The sequence below is a fragment of the Halichoerus grypus genome, chromosome 8 (assembly GCF_964656455.1).
Source record: "Halichoerus grypus chromosome 8, mHalGry1.hap1.1, whole genome shotgun sequence".
Lineage (NCBI taxonomy): Eukaryota > Metazoa > Chordata > Mammalia > Carnivora > Phocidae > Halichoerus > Halichoerus grypus.
The window spans coordinates 140765347-140787992 of NC_135719.1; the positions used below are offsets into that span (position 1 = coordinate 140765347).

At 53.9% G+C, this 22646-nt stretch overlaps 1 protein-coding gene and 1 long non-coding RNA gene across 3 annotated transcripts in view; both read right to left on the reverse strand.

The window, feature by feature from the left end:
- The window catches only part of ITPK1 (inositol-tetrakisphosphate 1-kinase), a 168632-nt gene that overhangs the window by 105648 nt on the left and 40338 nt on the right, over nucleotides 1-22646 (reverse strand). The window lies entirely within an intron of this gene.
- Nucleotides 19355-22500, reverse strand: LOC144378882 (uncharacterized). Its single transcript, XR_013440817.1, has 3 exons — nucleotides 22448-22500; nucleotides 21748-21920; nucleotides 19355-21431 (listed from the first exon to the last, which is right to left on the reverse strand). It is a non-coding gene; the product is annotated as an uncharacterized LOC144378882 (long non-coding RNA).

A 22646-nucleotide genomic window follows, 5' to 3' on the forward strand; every position in this document is an offset into this window, starting at 1 on the left:
CAGCGGAGAGTCTGCTTCTCCCTCTCCCTCTGTCCCTCTCCCCGCTCATGCGCGCGCGCTCTCTCTCTAATAAATAAAATCTTAAAAAAAAAAGAAAAAAAAAAGAAAACTTCACATCCCTTGCCTCCTGTGGCTTTTTTGCCTTTTATGTTTTATAAGCATTTAATGTTGTCTAATACACGATAAATACGAAAGTATATATCATGAGTGAGCACCTTGAATATTCAAACTGACCCCCCCCCAAGATCAAGGCTCAGAAGGGAACCCTGCAGGCCCCAGCAGGATCTGTCGTGTCCCCCACCCAGTACCCTGTCCCCAAAGCTAACCACAGCCTGCCTTCTTTCCCACAGAGTAGTTCTCGTGTTCAAGAATTTCACTGAAATGGGATCGCACGTCCAGCGCTCCTCTGGGTCAGCTTCCTGGGCTGCACGCTCTACGGGACCAGTGTGGTGGCCGCTGGCTCATCTCACGGCTATAGAGAATTACAACACGCACGTGTAACACATCGTACGTGTCCATTCTACCGCTGATGGACATTTCCACATTGAGGCTATCGTGCCTACTGCCACTTTGAACATCCCGTGCCTGTCTCTTGGTGGACGTAAGCACTCCTTTCACTTGGGTGTATATACCCAGGGCAGAATGGTGGTGTCAAAAGGTAGCATGCTCCGCTTCAAGATGCTTGAAAAACACCTGCAGGCCAGCCGAGCTTCTGCATTCTCTCCAGCACACAGGAGCTTGGGGGACCTCTCAGCTGTCCCCTTGGCCCCTTCCTCCCACGGGGGCCTTCCCAAAGCCCAAGACTCCCCTCCCTCATCCCCATCCAGTCCCGAGCCCCAGCTGCTTGACCAGAGGCTGGCCCCCTCCCCCCACCCCGCAATTCCTGTCATTCCTGCTGCACAATATCCCTTCCCCGGGATGGAACATAAAGGCTCCTGGGAAAAGTCCAGGCTAAGTCTTGGCTCTGTGAAAGCCAGCTGACGGGAGCAGCATTGTTGAGTGCCGGCTGCAGGCTAAGCCCCCAGCAGTCAGGCAGGGCAGTCAGAGCACCAGCCAGCCCATGGTCGGGGCAGAGAGCTGGGGACGCAGGGCAAACAGCCCCATGAGGCTGGGGCAGGTGAGGCCTCTGGGCCACAGGGCAGCTCCAGCAAAGCTGGACCTGAGCCGGAGCGGGGCAAGCAGAGAGGGCCTCACAGAAAGATGTCTCAGGGGCTGTCTCTTGCTCGGGCAATGTCTCTAATTCCCCAGGGAGAGAAGGCTGGGGCGGGCAGCGCAAGCAGAGACCAACATGTGCCGAGCAGAGGGGCGGGCTGGATATGGAGGGGTGGAAGGGAGATGCCCACTCCTGGCCAGGACAGAGGGGAGTGAGGGAGGGGAGTCAGAAAGATCACAGGGTAGGATGGTGGCAGGGACAAAGAACCACCAGGCCCAGGCCTCTGAGCTCTGTCCTAAGGGTGATGGAGCCCCGGAGGTGTCCCAGAGAAGTCACCTGATGGCAATGTGCTGGACACGGGCAAGAAGGCACCTGCCATCTTCCTGAACTGCAGGCTCTGACCGGGCAGATTCGGGGGAGTGCGTACCTCCCCTGCGGCGCAGTTCCCACTGGTTCCCAGACACACTCGGAACAGCAAGGGCGTGGGGGGGACAGAAATGGAGACCGAAGCCAAGCATCCCCCTGCCCCACCCCGAGGGAAGAGGGACCGACCGGCAGGGATGAGGTCAAGGTGGGACGGAATCCAGAGTCTTAAACATCTTGCCTGGCCCAAGGCTGGCCCTCGGTGTGGCAGCCACAGCTCTCCTTCACACGGCCAGCCCGTTCCAGAACCTTCCATGCTGCTTCAGAACAGGGCTTCTCCTCTAGAGGCTCAGACCCCAGCGTCACCATGGCAACAACCGCAAACAAAAGAGCCCAGGCCTCAGGGCCATAAACAACCCTGACAGATTCAATAAATATAGATGTACTACAGCAATTTGTGGGGAATTTATGAGAAATTAAAAATTCAGCTTGGACAATAAACAACCCATTTCAGAATCTGCCCCACTTAAAGTTAAATAAACTGCATGTGAGCATTTTTCGAGCATGATGTTTCAGGGCTGAGAACTGGGCCTTGCCAGGAACGCTTCCTGAGGCTCCAAAGCCGGGTGCTGCTTCGGAGAGCCCGTCCACACATCTGCTGACCTCAGAAGGCACTTTACAGGTTACAAAGCACCTGCATTCACCCACCTGCTGCCCGCTGAGACAGTGGGGCAAGTTCGAGTAACACCATCATGATGATGAGCCTTGAAGCCGCGAAGAGCCTGAAGCACCGTGACTTGCTCAAGGTCACCCAGAGCTGGTCAAGGTCAGAGACAGGACGCAAACTTGGGCCAGCCTAACTCCAAAAACACTGTGCACGTACAGACAGCCATGTGTGCATTTGCTACAACACACAGACTCCACCTGAGTGAGGTCTGATGTGGGGAGCTGGCTGAACTCTCTAGAAATCTGCCCTACTTAAACGGCATCAAAGAGGGTTGCTGCAAACAGATCAACAAATTCTTGCAGGCACACACCACCCAGGGGGCAGGCGGACTCAGATCCCTGAGGCAACTCCACCAGGCCATCTTCAAGATGAAAGACTAAGAAATAAGCAGAAAGAGATGGAGAGAACGTATCCCTGCTTCCTGCGAAGTCAGAGATTACAGGAGGGGAGAGTGAGATAGGACACCAGAGATCCCATCAGGGCCCTCAGCTTGTTTCATGGAGAAGGAACCAGAACCCGGCCCAGCTGCATGACAGGCAGTGAGCCCAGGACTCCTGCTGCCCGGGCCCTGAGGTCCCCAGAACCAGCCACCTTGACTGAACGAATGCCCTCTCCTGCCACGAGCGCACACATCTTGGGAGCGCCTGCACGTGCCCTCCTGGTCACTCTCTCCAGGCTTGCTGTCTCCATGACCCGAGTTTCTAGTTCAGCAATACATGAATCGCCTCAAGAGGTCACAAACAGGTGGGGGAGACTCACCAGCTCTGGGCATGCTGTGCTGACAGGAGCCCTCCCCAGCTCCCACTACCAGGTCGGGGCAGAGGCCCACCCTCCTCCTGATACTCTGATGCGGCCCTCCGGTTCTCTGTCTCCCAGGGCCACAAGCACCAAGGTGGTTGGAGACAGGGTTATCTTAGTGGTCCCAGGGGGCAACAGAGGGCCTGCTGCCAAGGGCCCGAGTGAACCCCCAGGGACAGAAAGCATGAAGGGACGAGCCCCTAGTCCCAGTCCTACAAGGCTCTGCCCTCTCAATCACAACTAACTGGACCACAGAAAATGGGCCTGTAGCCTAATGGCCACAGAGGCATCTGGGAGGGGGAGATAGGAACCTCAGAGCCGGTGGGGAGGGGGGGGTCATGTTAGAGCCTAGCAGGGACGGAGGAACCTGAGTCCCCCTCCCAAGAGCCTAGGGATAGCACCTCTGGGCCACAGGACCCGATGCTGCTCTGCCCTGAGGTCCACCAAATCACAAAGCAGGGGAGAGCAGGGCGCGGGCCACTCCTTGCTGACCCTCCTCACGCTCCACCCTACTCCAGGCCTGGAGGCTGACCTCTGAGGACCCCCAAGACCCTGGACTTCCAGCTACATCAGGAGATCAGAGGGCAGGCAGACAGCGGGGCTGGGGGATTTAGCCCTCCACTCTCTGCTGGGGCAGGGGCTTCAGCTCCGCAGGACTACAGCCTCCCTGGGACAGGCCCTCGCCCCGCCGGCCCTAGGAGTGCTAATGGCACCCCACAGCTAGGCTCCGGGAGCCTCTCCAGCCCCCTCCGCTCCCTTCATCCTGCCCATGCCTCTGCAAGGAGTCCCCACACTGAAGTCACTTCACCGGGGCCACGTAGAGGGAGTTCGATGGGGACACGTCTAGATCATCAAACATCACAGGGTCAGAGCCATGGGAACAAACCTGAGTCAGAGAGACGAGTGTGGAACGGGTGCAGAGTGGGCAGGGTGTGAACCTTCTCACCGGCGGTGAGGGCAGCCTGGAGGGGCTGAAGGCTGGAAGAGGCGAGCATCGGCACGGGGGGGCAGCGGACAGAGCTTGGGAATGGGGGTGACCCTACTCTGCTGCAATAAGCCCTTGCAAGATATTGAGGGCTGGGTCCGTGGCAGCCTTGGAGAAGTCAGCAGGGGCACAGTACGTTTTTATGGGAAACCAGGGAGGCTGGGTCAGCATCAGGGCAGGGGTGGGGAGGGAGCCCAGGCCATGGGGATCAGGCCCAGCTGGGTGCAAAGACCATGGCAGTTAGCACTTGCTGGCTCTGTGACCTCCAATGCATCCTTATGCAAGTGACACAGCTGAGCCTCAATTTCCCCATCTGAATAATAAAGAGATCCCACCTCACAGAGTAATTGTGAGAACTCATCAGATAAAAGTAAAACCATCCAAGAAAGACAGGAACCCAGGCTCTAGCTCGACGACGTCATGTGGTCAGAATTCACTGGGACAGTGACCCATATATCCACACTGGAAATTCTTCTCCAAAGTCTGGGCTGGGCCCATTCCATCAGGGAAGCACTAGAGGGATTAACTCAGGGCTGCACCCCACTCCCCCATCCCAAAGGGAAGCAGACATGCAAGCGGTGTTTGCTATTCTTTTCAAACGCTCCCTTTCCAGTCCTCAGTTCCCTGAATACAAACTGGCAGCTAGTCATGGATCACTGGACATGGATTTTGTGCCAAGCTGGAGTAAGTGCTTTGACTATCTCAATTAGTCTTCTCGACCTTAGGGGTAGGTGATGGACAACCCCCTTCCAGGAGAGGAAGCTAAGGCCAAGGGCTACATAACTAGCCCCATGGCCACCAATAATTGTGTGGAAAAGGCTGGTCCCTTGACCACTGTGTGATGTTGGCTACCTCTGAGGGAGGTGGATTGGGGTGGGGGGTAGCTCCCCTGCTCTCAACAATCTGCTATAGTCAGAATTTCCCCTGGGCTAGCAAGCTGCATATATGTGCAAAGAAGAGAAAAGCACCTGCAAGCAGGAGGGGTCCCAGAGAGGGATGCAGCCCCACAGGGCAGGCAGCCCAGCCCGGGGAGCAGCCTGCAGCCCAGCTGTGCTAGGAAGAAGCAGGACTGGGGACCACCCAGGGGCCAGCCACCTCCCCACCAGCACATACTCTCTCCCTTTCCCTGGGTCAGGAGACACGCAAGGCAAAATGCCCATGGGCAGGGCTGCAGCTGGGCCCCAGGCCCGAGCCACAGTGGGCACAGAGGGGGGTCTGGGGCATGAATGAGAAAGAAGGGGGCAGGGGAATGCCTGGGTGGTGCAGTCGGTTAAGTGGCCGACTCTTGGTTTCAGCTCAGGTCCTGATCTCAGGGTTGTGAGATAAAGCCCCGCATCGGGCTCTACACTCAGCAATAAATAAATCCAGAAAGGAAGGAAGGAAGGAAGGAAGGAAGGAAGGAAGGAAGGACGGAAGGCAGGCAGGCAGGGAGGGAGGGAGAAGGTACATAGGAGGGAAACAGACGCTGCGTAAGTACCTGGGTACATTCAAAAACCCAGAAGGAGAAACTCCAAAACAATTGTGTCTTACCACAGTTCTCCATAATGGTTGTGGGTTTTTTTTTCCCCCAGAAGTACACATTACTTTTACAAACTGCGAAAACAATAAATATGATTTATTACTTATACAGCCCAAGAAACAATCGCAGACTTGCCCCAGTGATGTCGGAACCAGATGTTCATGACAATGCTGTTAACAGTGACAAGCCAGAACCCCCCCCAACATCCACCAAGGGAGTTCACTAACTCTGGTTACAGGGAGAATATTATGCGGCCACTAAGAAAACAAGCCTAAACAGAACACTGTACAAAAGGGGAAAAACTAACAATATGGTGAGTGTGTTTGTGGGGAACAGATTACAAAAGGACTACAATTTTGTTTAAAATACATAAATACACCTTCTGCTTCTACACACAGAGAAAAAACTCAAAGGACGTTCATGAAGTGCAGCTGATGGTTATCTCTAGACTACCAACTGCCCCAGAGGCCCTTCTGCACCTTTTGAAGGACATCTTCAAACCCCTTCTGCAGGGCCAGACAATCCCACAGGCCACAGGGGGACAGAGGCACAGCTCGGGCTGCAGCTGTCTGGGTGGCAGAATGGCCAAGTAACGGCCCAGCCGGAATTCCCTGGGCTGTGCTGCGGACAGACTGGTTCATGGTCAAGGCCAAGGTCTGTCCTCATCACACCTCGCGATTGTGTCCCCTTCTCCTGAGGATACGCTGGCTGGGCAGAGGCCCTCATCCCCCTCAAACGACAGCACCGGAGCCTCAGACAGAAAAATAAGGAGGCTGAGGCCCAGAGCTAGCTTGGGGACACCCAGGGCCAAAGTGCGAGCCCAAAACCGGTCAGCCCGGAATAGCCAATCAGCACGCAACTTCATCAGGCCCTGAGCTCGGGAGGACTGGGCCTCTTGTTATTAAGCTCCATCTAGTGTGCCCCTACCCCCCCACCCCACTGTGCAGCTCTCCTCTCTCTTCCCCATGTCAGGCTCCCCGCACCCCAGGCCACACTCCTAGGCCATTAGCTCAGTCCCAAAGGCATCCTTTCCCATCCAGGCTTTTGATGATCCTGTCAAAACACTGTAAATAACTTATTTCCACTTGGCAGGGCTTGCAGCAAAAATATCGTCCAGGCAGGGAGAAGCCAGTGGGCCAGGGGCGGCCTCCATGCCAGGAAACCCACACTCCTCCTGCCCAGGGATCCATGGGCCCTCACCCACCAAGGATGGGAGAGACTCAGGGTTGGCGCCAAACTTCTGCCCAATTAGACAGGGGGATGGGCTTCCTAAGAACCCTGGAGTCATCCCAGGAACAAGAAAACCAGGGAGCTGCTGAGCGGTCCTTACTACCCCACAACCCCGCACACCACCCTAAGCCCCCTCTGCTATCCTCAAGCTACTCACGCACCCCCTAAGGAGGGCCTTCTCCCCTAACGTCACCCCATCTCATTCATCAGTCTTGTCACCATCTGGCAGCTGAGCCTCAGAGAAGTTCTGCCACTTGCCCAGAGCTGCACGGCCACAGAGGGGCAGAGCGGCCGTCGGCCGACTCTCCGTCCAGGGCCCCGGCCTGCCCCAGAATCCCCCAGCTCTGCTGCTCACTTGCGAGGTGCTGCGAGGCAGAGACACTCCACGTGTGTGAACCTCAGTGCTCTCCCCCTGGCAAGTGGGGGCTCTGACGGTGGCACCCAGCAGGCAAGGTGCAAACAGGTCACTGTCGCCCACTGGGCTGGTTGGAAGCCCAGCCCAAAGACACTAAAGCATTCTGAAATTATTATGTGGGCATCTCAGAGCTCGGAAGTGACCTTACGGATTACTGCCCAGATGCCCAGGATCCCCACATGTTCCCCCAGGACCCCTGATCAACCCCCACCCCCCTGGACCGCTGAGCGCCTCCCAAGTGGCTTCTGCAAAGTGATGAGTGTGCCCTACTGCACCGCCAAGTCCTGGGACACAGGGCGAGCAGTGATCTCCTTATAGGGTGTGTGCTCTAGGGCCATCACAGAAAGTTCGGAAGGAGAAATACCAGCAGTCCTGTTGCAAAACAGGCCTGTGTAGACAGGGAGCAAGGGGCCCAGAGCAACCAGGTCCCTGAAAGGGCTACCCCGCCTGCCACTTACACAGGACATCAGAGACCTCGGCGGGGGGGGGGGGGGGGGCTGCAGTGATGCCCCTGGGGAGTTTTCAAGGTTGGGGGCAGCGGGGGGGGTTGAAGCGGGGAGAGAAAGAGCCAAGTTCCAGCCCCGGACTCACAAAATGTGGGGGAAAACCCGTGACATCTCAGCTGTGCACAGTTCTCCCGGGACCTCCCCCCAGCCAAGGCTGAGCTAGCATGCCCAGTATGGGGGGCAGGGGCCTTATGATGCCTTCACCCCATGGTGGCTGGACTCGGACGTACAGGAAGAGGAAGGAAGGAACTGAGCCTGTGCCCTCGAATGCACCCCGGGCAGGGCAGACTCTGCTCTGATCCCGGACAGCCCCACCAACCAGGCTGCACGTGCCCCCACACAGAGGAGAGGGCCACGGGCCACCAGAGCCAGGAGGAGACCCCCTGCTGGTCCACAGCAGCAACACCATCCCTGTCAGCCCCTCTCTAAGCGAACCGGGTGGACCTGACTGACATGGTCACGTTTTGGGCTGCTTTCCTTGGGATAACAAACCAAACAAGAAAGATTCTTTGGGGCGCCTGGTGGCTCAGTCGTTAAGCGTCTGCCTTCGGCTCCGGTCATGATCCCAGAGTCCTGGGATCGAGCCCCGCTTCGGGCTCCCCGCTCAGCTTCCTGCTTCTCCCTCTCCCACTCCCCCTGCTTGTGTTCCCTCTCTCGCTGTCTCTGTAAAGGTTCTTTTATTTTGGCTCATCTACCTATCCAGTCACCCAACGACACAGCTCATTTAGACTCCTACTGATTTCCGCGGGCCCCGAAGGACGACGTCGACGACGATGGCACCAGTAAATAATCAGGGGACAGCTCCTTCTGAGAACGTGCTGTGCGCCAGGCCCTGTCCTGCTCTTCAGCTGCATCACGTCCCTGTCACAACCCCGAGGCTGGCCCCATTATTACTGCCAGTTTGTAGATGAGGCAACTGAGGCTCGCGGAGGGTAAGTGCCGGGCCCGAGTGTGCTGGACACGGCTGGCTGCAGCGCAACACCCATTCTCCTCTTTAGTAACAGAACCGCGAATTCATGTGAGGGGACAGCGTGCCCAGCAGAAAGACTGCACTTCCCAGCCTGCAGGCCGCCAGGCACTGGAACACTCGACTCTGACCAAGGCCAGCAGAGGCAGCAGTATAACGTGGGACTTCTAAGGAGGTCACCTAATGAGAACAGACTCAGGCGTGAGGCGGGGGTGCCCTACTCCCGTACTGTCTTCCTATGACCTGGGATATAATCACAACGGCCGGAGCTCCAGCAGCCACTTTCAGCAAGGAGGTCAGCTTAAACCCAGAAGACAGTGTGGCACAGACAGAGAAAAAAGGGTTCTTTACAATTTTTATGGAGCCCCCATGCCAGCCCTATGCTAGCCTGCATCCATCTTCTTTGGTACAGAGAGAAGTAAAGATTTTATTTAGGCCACTGTTATTTCCAATCTGCTACTGGCAGCTGGATGCCAATCCAGATGGCTCCACATGGAAGCTGCGGGTGAAGGGGTGTTGGGAGAATGGGAGCTGGCCAGAGATCTCCCCCAAATACAATATCCTTGCATGAGACTCATGGAGAATGTGCTCAGGCCGCCACCCTCCTGCTTGTATTATAATTCTCTGTTTTCATCCACATCGAGACGTTGAGTTTCTATTTGTGATGCTGACAAGGTTCTTCAACAGGAAGGAAGGTTCAATCCTCTCCATGGCTCTTACTCCCCGTCCTGAGGACTTTAGAGTTGTTCTTCTCTGTGACAGTGAATCCCACTTCCCTGCACGCACCGGCCACCAGCAAGCTCAGAACTACCCTAGCGAGCCCTCAGAGTCACAGGCCCGACAGTCAATATTATACCCCCCTCTGCTCCTCGCCTTGATTTACTTCTTCTATGGTACTAACTTTTCCTTTGGGGAAAGACAGAGAGTGCAAAGCATACAGAACGCTAAAAGTCAACCTCTTTGACTATAAATTAACAATAGCAACTCGTTCTTCTCTGAGAGTAGTTAAAATGGCAAATTATCTCATAAGTTAGCACTTCATAGGAACAAGGAAAACTCTCCAGCTCATGTATACTTTCTGACCTTTCAAAATGGTGCTCTATGAGAGGCGCCCAGCTGGCTCAGTCAGAAGAGCGTGCGACTCTTGGGGCACCTGGGTGGCTCTTGATCTCGGGGTCATAAGTTCAAGCCCCATGTTGGCTGTGATTATTACTTAAATAAATAAATAAATAAACTTGAAAAACAAAATGGTGCTACACGATAGATCTCCCTATTGCTGAAAAAGAAACGTCAAGATCTCTCAGCCGGCCTCTGCCGTTATGCATCATCAAGCACAGTTTAAGATACTTCTACAATAGGGATGCCTGGGTGGCTCAGTCATTAAGCGTTTGCTTTCAGCTCAGGTCATGATCCCAGGGTCCTGGGATTGAGTCCCGCATCGGGCTCCCTGCTCAGCCAGGAGCCTGCTTGTCCCTCTGCCTGCCATTCCCCCTGCTTGTGCTCTCTCTCTTTCTGACAGATAAATAAATAAAATCTTAAAAAAAAAAAAAAAAGAAAGAAAAGAAAAAAAAAGAAACTTCCACAATATACAAATATGTTCTTACTGTATTTCCTTGGTTCAAAGGCATGATCAGTCAGAATCACCATATCAAACATTCATTAAAAGGTTTTTAAGTAGGTATTAGAGAACCAAAAGAGAAAAATCTCATAATTTGTATGTATAGACATACAAAACCAATGGAGAAGGTCATAGTGATTACTTCTAGAGAAGAAAATGATAGGAAACTTTGCCAATTCATATATTTCTGTAAATATTTAATTATTTTCCATTGATTTCCAAAGAATTCTTGAAAAGGTGCATCTCTATAAGCCAGAACGCTAGGCTGGCACGGCCTCCAGAAGAACAAGGTGTGGTCCATGGGCCTAAGGAGTTTCCAGAGAAGGGGGAAAAGCCCCCACGGTCCATGATTACACCATGACATGGGAGCTTCTGTGCCTAGGAGGTGGGCTCACGGGGTATGTGGGGGCCCACATGAGAGAGGGACTCTCTGGGCCTGGGGCATCCAAGAAGGCTTTGCAGAGCTAGTGGCCGTGAACTTGCTCAGACAGATAGTAAGCGTCGGCAATGGACCAGGAGGGGCGTGGTTGGCTGCCGGGAGAGGGTGTGCAGGGGACCAGGCCTCGCCACAGGGACACTGGGACTCTGCATGGGGTGCTTTGGGGGGCACTTGAGGAAGTGGCCAGGGCTGGGTTCCCTGGAGTGGAAAGCAACTGCCAAGGGCTTCAGGAATCCCTCCAAGGAACAGGTCTTCACCTTGTCCCCCCTGGGGCTGCAGCCGAGCTGGGACAAGATGGGGCTTGTCTGAGAAAGAGCACTCTGGCAGCTCAGCAGCAGACAGGCAGGCGGGCCCAGCAGAGAGCTCAAGATATCACAGGAAAGGAGCTGCAAGGAAGCGCTGGTTTCAGAATGATGCTGAACCAGGAGCGGGGCACGGAGGTCACACAGGGACTGTGGCTCCAGCCTGCTGGGTTTTCTCTGCCCATGCTAGCTGAGGGACTGGGGCGAGCTCTCTCTCAGTTTCCTCATCTGTAAAGTGGGGATAACACAAGTTTATCCGTTCAATCGCACTAATAATAGTACTAACAGTCCCTCATTGTTGTGGGGCTTAAATGAGTTAACACGGGAGGGGCGCCTGGGTGGCTCAGTCGTTAAGCCTCTGCCTTCAGCTCAGGTCATGATCCCAGGGTCCTGGGATCGAGCCCCGCATTGGGCTCCCTGCTCGGCGGGAAGCCTGCTTCTCCCTCTCCCCCTCCCCCTGCTCGTGTTCCCTCTCTCGCTGTGTCTCTCTCTGTCAAATAAATAAAATCTTTAAAAATAAATAAATAAATGCGTTAACTCGGGGAAGTGCTTACGGAAGTTCCCAAACCACAGCAAACCTGGGCTCTCTGACCCCCTCCCCTGCCCCGCTGTAGCAACTCAGGAGGCGCCCGCACCCATGGTTTCCTCCTCCCCCCAGGTCCAGGGGCCTCAAGGACCTGCCCCAGCACGGTCCTCCCTCACCTCCCTCACCTCCGGGAGGCCAGAGACTAGGACAGCGAGGGGGCGGTCACGGTAACCTTGGTAACCTCGAGGCAGTGTGGCAAGTCCATCCCTGGGTCCCCCACCCCTCCCTGACCTCTAGCAGGGAGCCACGCAAGGCATTTACAATGCAGTAAACCACCACTGAGTCCACTGTGGGGGCTGCGCAGAGCTGCAAACCTTCTCCAAAAGCCACAGGGCTCCGCACGCCGTAAGATCTTGGTGGCTCAGACTCAGTAACGTCACTTCTAGAAGGCGACCCAAAGACAGAACCCGGGATGTCAACAGACACTCATGGCAGGACTGTTAGGAGCGTCAAACCAGAAACCACGAGAACCCGAGGCTCTGGAGCAGAGACACAGTCACAGAGCTGGGGACAGCCTGACGGCGGAAAACGGACACCACCCCCGGAACGGTCAGTTCAAGGCGATGAAACAGCACAAGTACATGCTCGTCCATCCCCCAAACGCAGGTCACAGAACCTACAGACACAGAAACGCCCAGCCCAGATTCACATGATAAGGAACAAATAGCATATTTCAGGTAAAGGTACGAGAAAAGACGAAAATAACTTTCCGATGATTATCTCTGCACTTTGACCTTTTTTAAAGCTATATACAGAAGAATGAAACTCGACCATTCTCTTACACCATACACAAAGATAAACTCAAAATGGATGAAAAACCTCAATGTGAGACAGAAATCCATCAAAATCCTCTTCAACATCAGCCACAGCAACTTCTTTCAAGACACGTCTCCAAAGGCAAGGGGAACAAAAGTGAAAATGAACTTTTGGGACTTGATCAAAATAAAAAGCTTCTGCACAGCAAAGGAAACAGTCAACAAAACAAAGAGGCAACTCACAGAATGGGAGAAGATATTTGCAAATGACACTACAGATAAAGGGCTGGTATCCAAGATCTACAAAGAATTTCTCAAACTCAACACCCAAAAAACAAGTAAGTCAAAAAATGGGCAGAAGACATGGACACTTCTCCAAAGACATACAAATGGCTAAAAGACACAGGAAAAAATGTTCATCATCATTAGCCATCAGGGAAATTCAAATCAAAACCACATTGAGACACCACCTTACACCAGTTAGAATGGCAAAAATTAACAAGGCAGGAAACAACAAATGTTGGAGAGGTTGTGGAGAAAGGGGAACCCTCTTACACTGTTGGTGGGAATGCAAGCTGGTACAGCCGCTTTGGAAAACAGTGTGGAGGTTCCTCAAAAAGTTAAAAATAGAGCTACCCTATGACCCAGCAATTGCACTACTGGGTATTTACCCCCAAAGATACAGATGTAGTGAAAAGAAGGGCCACATGCACCCCAATGTTCATAGCAGCAATGTCCACAATAGCCAAATGTGGAAGGAGCCGAGATGCCCTTCAGATAAAGAAGATGTGGTCCATATATACAATGGAATATTACTCAGCCATCAGAAAGGATGAATACCCATCATTTGCATCGACATGGATGGCACTGGAGGGGATTATGCTAAATGAAATAAATCAAGCAGAGAAAGTCAATTATCATATGGTTTCACTTATATGTGGAACATAAGGAATAGCATGGAGGACATTAAAAGAAGGAAGGGAAAAATGAAGGGGGGAAATCAGAGGGAAAGACGAACCATGAGAGACTATAGACTCCGGGAAACAAACTGAGGGTTTTAGAGGGGAGGGGGGTTGGGGGATGGGGTAGCCCGGTGATGGGTATTAAGGAGCGCACGTATTGCAATGAGCACTGGGTGTTATATGCAAACAATGAATCATGGATCACTACATCAAAAACTAATGAAGTACTGTATGGTGACTAACATAATAAAAGATAAATAAAGATTTATTCGAGAGAGAGAGAGACAGAGCACAAGCAGGGGGAGGTGCAGAAGGGGAGAGAAAGAGAGAGTCTCAATCAGACTCTGTGCTGTGTGTGGAGCGCAATGCGGTACTCGATCTCACGACCCTGAGATCACGACCTGAGCTGAAACCAAGAGTCAGACGCTTAACCGACTGCACCACCCAGATGCCCCTGGGCTTTCATTTTTAAGCCTGTCCTTCTCTCCCAAGATTTCAAAAAATGAGCACACATTACTTAATGAGAATAAGAATAAGAGTAATCAAGAATTTTTTTTAGTTGTGGTTTTTTTTTTTAACCAACACAGACACTCAGGGCTTGCCCTGTCCTGTGGGGACAGCTCAGTCCTTAATTCGATCACCCAGTGAATGGAGCATACAGCGGGGCCAGGCCCTGCACTCCCCAGAGACAAGAAAGTTCTGGTCCGAAGGAGACCTCAACTCACAGCTCCCGCTGGGCACAGAGGGGGTCTGCTGGGACAGCAGGGAAGGTGTCACGTCTAACAGCACAAATGAAAACACGACAGTGGGGAGGGCAATGCCAGCTTGCTAGCCAACGACTCAAGCCGCCTGGTGGTCTGCGAGGTGGAGCTGAAGGCAGAGCCTGCTCCTCTCAGTGCTGGCTGTGTACCCAGGGCCCTCCTGTCAATCCCCCGTCTCGCCCAGTCAGCCCCCCCCAAGAGGTGTCCCCCCAACTGCGCCAGCACGGTGCGCCCAGCTGCACTGGGGATCGGGCTTCAGCAGCTCTGGGCTGGGCGCTCTGACCAGCTCCGGACCACGCCCAGGGCAACGTGGCCGTGCCCACGGCCGGCGGACCACACTTTGAGTAGCAACACCCCAGATGACTTCACCTCCGAGCAGCCTCAAAACAGACAGCGACTTTCAAGGCAGAACCTTTGCTTCTGGCTCCTCTGGTTGCCCTTTCCCTCCCTATTCCCCCAAACTCCCCCTCCCATCTCTTTGCTTTCACATGAAGTATGGGGAGGGGGCCAGGGCGGAGGGGGCCAGGGCGGAGGGGGCCAGGGAGCCGGAGCCCAGCCTCAGCATACAGAGAGGCCTGGGTCCCACCAAGACACACTAGTGCCCAGCTTCCCTGGAAGGGGTGCTTTCTGTTTTAAGGACAAGCTCAAGTTGACTCAGCGAGTTGAAGGCTGGAGAGAGAACACCCCAGAACAGAGACTCACAGGCCTCTGAAGCCACAGGACTACCCCGACGTCAGAGACTGTTTCTATTTGCAACAGCGAGCCTAAAAAGCTCAAGAATAAAAATAAACCTGACAGAACGGAAACCATTCAGCATAGACAGGGGCGGCACTCAGCAGCTCATGAACATTTTCCCACGTTGTCCTCCCAGAGGCCATCGCTCCTGAATGGCTCCTGAAAACATCTGAGGAGAGCAGACCCTGATTTACAGAAGGCTCCCCCCACCCCATGGTGGCATTATTGGAAAAAACACTCACATAAATTTGTCTAACACTGTCACACAACATACCTTAAGTAAATGACTGAGAATGAAGATAATTTCCAATGTTTTGAAGAAAAAAAAAGAAAGAAAAAAATGCAAACACCTACATTTCAAATGGTAAAAAAACAAAATCTATCTTTAAAAAGCAATTAGGGGCACCTGGGTGGCTCAAGTCAGTGGAACCGCTGACTCTTGATCTCATCTCAGGTCTCGATCTCAGGGTCATCAGTTCAAGCCCCGCATTGGGCTCCACACTGGGCATGGAGCCTACTTTAAAAAAAATTAATGAATAAAAAATAAATTAAAAAGGACTTCAGCTCAAATCCACAGTAGTTAGGAACCCCAAAGTGTTACTTGGATGGAGTGATGTGGGGTGGGGCAAATAGACCACATTCTTTTTTTTTCTTTTTTAAGATTTATTTATTTGAGAGAGGGCAAGCATGAGTGGGTGGGGAGGGGCAGAGGGAGAGGGAGACTCCCAAGCCGACTCCACATTGCCAGGACCCTGAGATCATGACCTGAGCCGAAACCAAGAGTCGGATGCTTAACCGACTGCACCACCCAGCGCCCCAGACCACATTCTTTACACCAGGTGACGTGTTTTTCTAAGCAGCACTGTCTCACATATAGCCGTACCCCACCTCCCCCCATAAACAAAGGGTGAGCAACAATAAACCCGGATTCCTTAAGCTTCTATCAGGTGTCTTCAGTCCTGTGGTTAAGTGTCCTCTCATTTTAAAGATGATGGAAATGGGATCACACAGTCAGAAAACAGACTAATGGGAACTCGAACCCAGGTCTCTGGGCTCCATGGGGTGGGGGTCAAGCACAGCCAGGAACAACCTGGATCCCAATAATGGACCCCAATGACCCTGGAAATGTCCTGTACAGAGTCAGTTTCCCAATCCCATGGCCACCCTGCCTGGAGGTGCGGGGGTCTGCTGTCAGAGGTCAGGGTCAGGGCCACACTCCGGAGCCTTCAGAAGCCCCGCCCACGAGGAGGTGGCTGGACAGTTGCCATCGGCCCCCCTGCTGCAGGATGTCAGGCCCCCCAATAAATACCAGAGCAGCCCACGTTCCCGCAGCCCCTGACACTTGGCTCCAAAGCGCTGGGCAGAGGCAGCAGACGAAAGGCAGGCGTTCACAGGGGTCCACCCCTCCTGGGCCCCAATCACCTGGAAATAAAATCTAGGGAGGGTTGGTGGCAGAGGGAACCCAGCTGGGGATTAACCATTGGACGCCTTTAACTGTGTACCTTTTAAAACAATTTCTGGACCACTGAAAACATTACCCAAGTAACAAATACATTTTTTAAAGCCCAACAGAGACTTGAGCATCCATGAGCCTTGGTAAGAAGCACACGACTCGGCCCATGGGCTCGCCCTCTGGCTTTAAGTGAGGAAGCCCGCTGGCTCTGAACTCACGTTGCCTGGATTCAAGGCACCTGCGTGAACCAGCCCTCCCTCCCCGGGCTGCAACCCCCCGGGCCCCACTGCACGAAATAAGTGAGAAGTCAGGGAAATGACCCCTCCCTCCCCCTCCCCCGCCACCTACCCATGCCTTACCCCCTGTCTCCCCCTGCCTTCCACTACTGCATTAATTCCAGCCAGACCCCTCACCACCACCACCACCCCCCCAGGCCATGGCCCCAGGCTCCTTCCAGAAGACCCAGCTCTCCACCCTCTGGCCCAGCCTTATGTAATCGTCCCCCATGTGCCCTCCTGTGGCATCTTCTGCCATGGCCTCTAACTGGGGCACACCCCCCCCTCCCACCCAGAAGCCCCTCAATGCCCTCCAAACCAACGCCCCGTGAACAGCTCACGGGCTCTCTTTAGGTCTGGCCCTGCCGCCCTCTCCAACCTGGCCACTTGCCAACTCCTTCAGGGCCAAGGCCCCAGTGCTTCCAAACCACTCCCAGTCAACAGACCCCCTTGCCCAGCTTCTGGGTCCTTCCCATCTGTGCTCCCTGCCTGCAATGACATTCAAGTCCCTCACTCCCCACCCGCACCTGGCCCAACGTATTCCTTATCAAGAGGCATCAACCTCCCTACAAGGCCTTCCTCACCCTCTGCCCACCCCCCCTTTAGCTGTCCCCTCCTGTGTCCTCTCAGGCCCCCAGCACAGAACAGACAAGCCCCAGAGCGCCCCGGGGCTCGCCCACGAGCTCGGGGACAGTCCCCACGGCAGCCCCCACCCAGATGCCCAGCAACCATCCTCCAGCTCTTGCCATCCTTCCATCTCTTTCTCAGTCTTTCCCTTTCTGCGTGATGCTATCCACCCAACCTCCTTTCCCGGATGGCTTGCCCGGAAGCAGAGCAAACACATATACGAGGCACTCCAACATCCCAAACAAGCAACATTCTGGAGAAACCCGGAGCAAAGGCCTGCTGCCGGCCCTGCGCTCTTCTGCAAGCTGGGGAACCTCCTTTCTGTCCTCGCCCGCCTGAGAAACAGCAGCTGCTCCAGAGACAGGCTTTCATCATGTCTGAATTCTCAAGGAATTTGGAAGGAGGACGGCCCATCTCTGCTGGGTAGCTGTACCTCCCACACTTCGGCTTGCTCCTTTGCATTCTAAAATACAACTCCAGCCCCTTCTCCTACAGCCGGTCCTCTCCTTCTCCTCCTGCGCTCTGCAAACACCTGGTGGAAAGCCCCAGGACGTGTGAGGCAGAGGGAAGGATGCAAAACACCGCTTCCTGAGGCTGGAGGTCGCAGGACAACAGAATGTGCTGTTCTCGCCTGATCTCCTTCCATCAAATTCAGGGCTGCCCTAGCAAGCGGCGGTGGGGTCCAGGGACAGAGAACCTCCCAGGCTTCCCTCTCAAGCCCTCCCCACAGAGCAGGTCAGAGTGGGGAAAACGCTCCCCAGGTGACACCGTCCTGCAGGGCTGATGCGAGCTTCCCGCTCGGCCCTCAGCAGAGCCCAAGGCCACAGATGACCCAACTGGCCAAGACATGTTTGCTCCCAACAAAGGCTCCCTGGGTGGAGGGACAGTGGTAGCTGTACCGTGGCTGGCACTTGGCCCCTCCTAGCACCTCTGTGTTGCAGGAGCAGAAGCAGAATGGCCTGGGGAGCAGGCGAAGCCCTGGTCGGGACTGTGGGCTTGAACCTGCCTCTTGGCCTGGCTCTGTCAGGACGAGGCTTATAGCCACCAGCCAGGCTCACCCTGCCTCCTTGGGAAAGCCTTCCTGACTGAACAATCTCTTCCAGACTGCCGACAGCAGAAGGCGCCGGGCCTTGGTCCCTGTGAGTCCCCCACATCTGGGGCCTGGGACTCAGCAGGCCCCCAGGAAAGATCTGCTTGCTGAGTGCTGCTGCAGAGAGAGCCGGGTCTTCCCAACCTGCTGGCCACCAGGGGCCTCCTCAATGGCCAAGCAAGGCCTGAGATGGTGGGTCAGGGGCCTGTGTGCCCAGCATCCTCCCTACAATAACACCAAGGAAGAAACTGAGGCAAAGGGCTACCTGCGACCATCAGTCACCACAGGCAGCCCCTCGGGACAAAGGGGACGGGGGGCACCTTGTCCCACAGCGCGCTCCGCTCTCCCCTCGTCTTCCTGCCTGAGCCCCAACATTAAACAGAAGGCACGACTTCCACTCCTCCCGGCCTCCTGGACTCGGGGCTTCCCAGACTACATGAGCAGGGAGAACAGCAGGTTCTCCGTATCAGAGCATCACCTGGCCTCACAGAGCCCGGTTACGGGGAGGCCGGTCAGCCTGCAGACAGGCCCACCACCTCAGTGGATGCACAGGCCGGGAGTCTGAGTGGCCCAGCCCGGGGGGGCCTTTGGATGGCCTGGGAGCCGGGCCACTGCCCCCTCCAAGATGGTACCTGCTTCAGAGCCCGGTTCTGAGAAGTCAGTGGGGTAATGTTCAAAAGCAGTGGCCTTCACACGAAACCCCCAGAATAAATGTTTAAAACTATGTATCTATTTGTACATTTGCAAGCTGACATCTAAAATTTCTCATGGTTAAGTTTAAATACTTGTAGAGGATGTAATTTCCAACATATTATAAATATTAACATTTCAAAATAAAACTGTTACTGTTTCTCTTTTAAATGGATCCAATGGAATCTAAATACCATCACGATTTGAGATCCACCATCATCCATCCTAAAATTACAGAATCCGGTTCTTCCTAAACACTTGGAAATTTAGAAAAGTTCCTTTTACATCCTCAAATTCCAATTTCCAAACCACATCCCTCAGTGTATTTCGTGTGTAAAGGCCTTTTACTGATTAGTATTAACACTACGAGGCAAAAAAAAGTAAGTATATAAATGCTTTAATTTTTTTAATTTCATGTGACCATAAAGCTCTGTCAGAAATTTTCTTCTGGACTGAATTATTATTACAGTTACTATTATTACATAATTGATCCCTATGACAGAAACATTACAAACTGCACAAGGAATAAACATAAAACATTAAACCTTATTAGAAACACATCTCAGTAGAGAGACGAACAGGAATTTTTAAGAAGTATTTCATGAATCCACAGATGAAGACAGAGCTTATTGTCAATTGTATTTTTCAATTCTTACAGACCCAAGTGCTGAGACCACTTCCTCAAACAAATAAAAAGATGGAAAAAGATTTACATAGCAAATTCTCGGAGTTCCTTTAAAATGACATGCCAAGAGTTACAGTAATGGTTATCCAAAATCATTTTTAATGTTCTATCAGCTGACAACTGAATCAGGTCCTTTCGCAATGTTGCTGCAAGAAAAGAACTGGAGAAACCTTACCTGCCCCGAGATCACAGTGACCAGCCGCAAGGCCTCGGCAGGTTTGATGCCCCAGGGTCACGTCTGCTGTGGACAATGTAAAGAACAAGCCTCCCGTGCGCCGGGCATGGCGCCAACTGCTTTACCCAAATTAACTCAATTAGGCCTCACGTGATCCCAGGGGACAGGCACAACTATTATCCCCATTTTACAGATGGGGAGACTGAGGCTCCGGGCGGTTAGGCAACTGGCCCGAGGTCACACAGCCAGAAAGGTGAGCCCAGGTGGTCCTGCCCGTCACTGCTACGTGCAGTGGCTCTGTGGAGACGGGAGGAGGGCTGCTGTGGAAAGGATGCCAGGAAGGAGCACGTGTGCCGCGGGAACGAGCACGTGCAGGAGTTGCGGAGCTGCAAGATTTGCTTTCTGAAATGTGCTCCCACCCTCCCTTGGAGAGCTTACCCACAGATGCTTCTCGCAAGCACACGGCGTTGGTGCCTGGCCCACCACTGTCCCCAGTAGACGTTAACGCTCATGTTGTTACGACCACCATTCACTAGCAGCGGCAGAACTAATGCCCCCGACGCGGTCCCGACGCGGTCCCGACGCGAGGACACCGCACGATCTTACCAGCATTTTACCCTCTTGGTTCCTGACCCTGGGCCCCAATATCCTTTTTTTAAATAGCAGCCAGAGCCCAGGGGCGCCTGGTTGAGTGAGTCAGTTGGTTGAGTGTCCGACTCTTGGCTTAGGCTCAGGTCATGATCTCAGGGTCCCGAGCTCGAACCCCGCCCTGGACGCTGCGCTCAGCAGGGGGTCTGCTTGAAGATTCTCTCCCTCTGCCCCTCCCCCCGCTCACTCTCTCGGGAGCTCTGTCTCTCTGCCTCTCTAAAATAAATAAATAAATCTTAAAAAAAAAAAAAAAATAGTAGCCAAAGCCCAGGTGATAAGAGGCCTGGAAACATTTAGTAAATGGAACACTGAGTAAAACTAACGTGCAAAAGAGCCCCAGTTAGCAGAAAAACCATGGGCTCTGGAGACACACTGACCCACAATCAAACCCCGAGGCTGCCACTTACCAGCCAAGTTCCCCAAGGGCCATCCTGAGCCTCCGTTTCCTCATCTCTAAAACACTACTCCTGTCACCAGCTGGCTGCACAAAAAGGGACAATACCAATGGGGCAACGGACCCAAGAAAACAAGAAAGACCGGCGTTGGCTGACGGCATGCTCACTCCCCCCTTCCTGCCCCCCATGGGTCACCGACACCTCGCGTGTGGCAAGCACCCATCCCCGGCATCCAGCGGCCCACAGGGGCCTGGCTGATTCTGAAAAACCAGCCAAGGGTCTCGGCTTCCAAATTTTGCAAAGAGTCCTTCTCTGCATCTTGAAATTCCAAGTTCTCCAAACACTGGGGGGACGCCAGGAGGAGGTGCAGAAAGAGGCGTCGCGGTGGGTTTTATTTTTAGGTATTGGTGTGGAAAGCGTCCAGTTTGGCTTCTCTCTGGTCCCCAGCCACCAGTTCCTCCCCGAAGTCATCACCAAAGTGAAGAGCAGACACATCAAGGAAGATTTTGCAACTCTTCTTCTGCCCGGTAAATTCTAGAACAATGGCTCCAAGCCTCCCGTTCCACCCTGGACTAAGTGGATTAAAGGTTTTAGTCTAAATCTTCCCAGGAAGCCATGTAAAGCAAACCCACTGCCCCCCAGGTTGCCCTCACATCCTGAAACTCCAGGGCCGTCTCCCCGCCCCTCCCCTCCCACCTGCGGCATGGGTAGGAGCATCCCACGGTATGAGTCTGGGGTCTTCCAGGACAGGAATCAGCTATTGCGGGAAGGGCACATTTCTTCCCTTTTTAAGTAATGTGTTTGCTGGTGAGCACACGAATTCACTTCCTCTAAAAACTGCTCCCCACAGAAATTTCTGTGCGATCCCTGACAAGCGCTGTAGCTAACCTCAGGGAAGGCTTAGAATCCTCCCGGCAGCCACTACCAATCAATCAGAAATGGCCCCGAAAGCACGTCTTAGCCATTCCTGAATTCTGACTTCTCCCTTTTAATGTCTAAGAAATTTAGGTCCACAGGAAAACGCAGTGCAGATCACGCAACTCTGCAGAGCCAAAATGAGCCTGGATGAAAAATCGACAGTCGATGAGGGGCTTCCAGAAACTACCTCCTCCCCGGAAACCAACCTCAGCCTCCAGGTCACAAGTTCAACCCGCTACAAGGAGGGAGACCAGAGGAAGAACTCATTCAGCAGCCCTCCACCAAGGCTTCCAGACAGGAAACCCAGTCCCACCCCAGCAACACTCCCCACGGCTGCTGTCAGAGTGTGTACATCTATTTTGGGGCAATAGAGCCCACCCCAGGCCCTGGGAGGGCTTCTCTCTCCATCCGTCCTTCCTTCTCCAGCCAATGAGCACCTGACCCAAGTCTGCCCCAGGGTGAGGCGGCACGGGGACCAGGAGCGCCCCCCGCACTGACTCCGTCCACTCTCCAGAAGCCAGGTGCCCACAGGGGAGATCAGATGTGGCCGGACTGACAGCAGGGAGGGGACGCACCTGACCTAGGAGTCCTGGGGAGAAGGGCGGGGGGAAAGGGTCGTCTTGGAGATGATACCACTTACAAGCATGGTCCGAGAAAGGAGAGGGCTTACCCCCAGAGGGCCGAGCAGCCAAGGCAGGGGCCCGGGGGGCTCGTGCTTCCCTGGCAGAGACGGAGGGCAGACACAGACAAACCATGGGGGTCAACAGGACCCCAGATGCCTGGCTGAGGGGCCAGGCTCCCCCACCCTGCCTACCCCCACCCCCAGCCAGAGCCCCAGCTCTCCCCCACGGATGAAGAAACTGCAACTC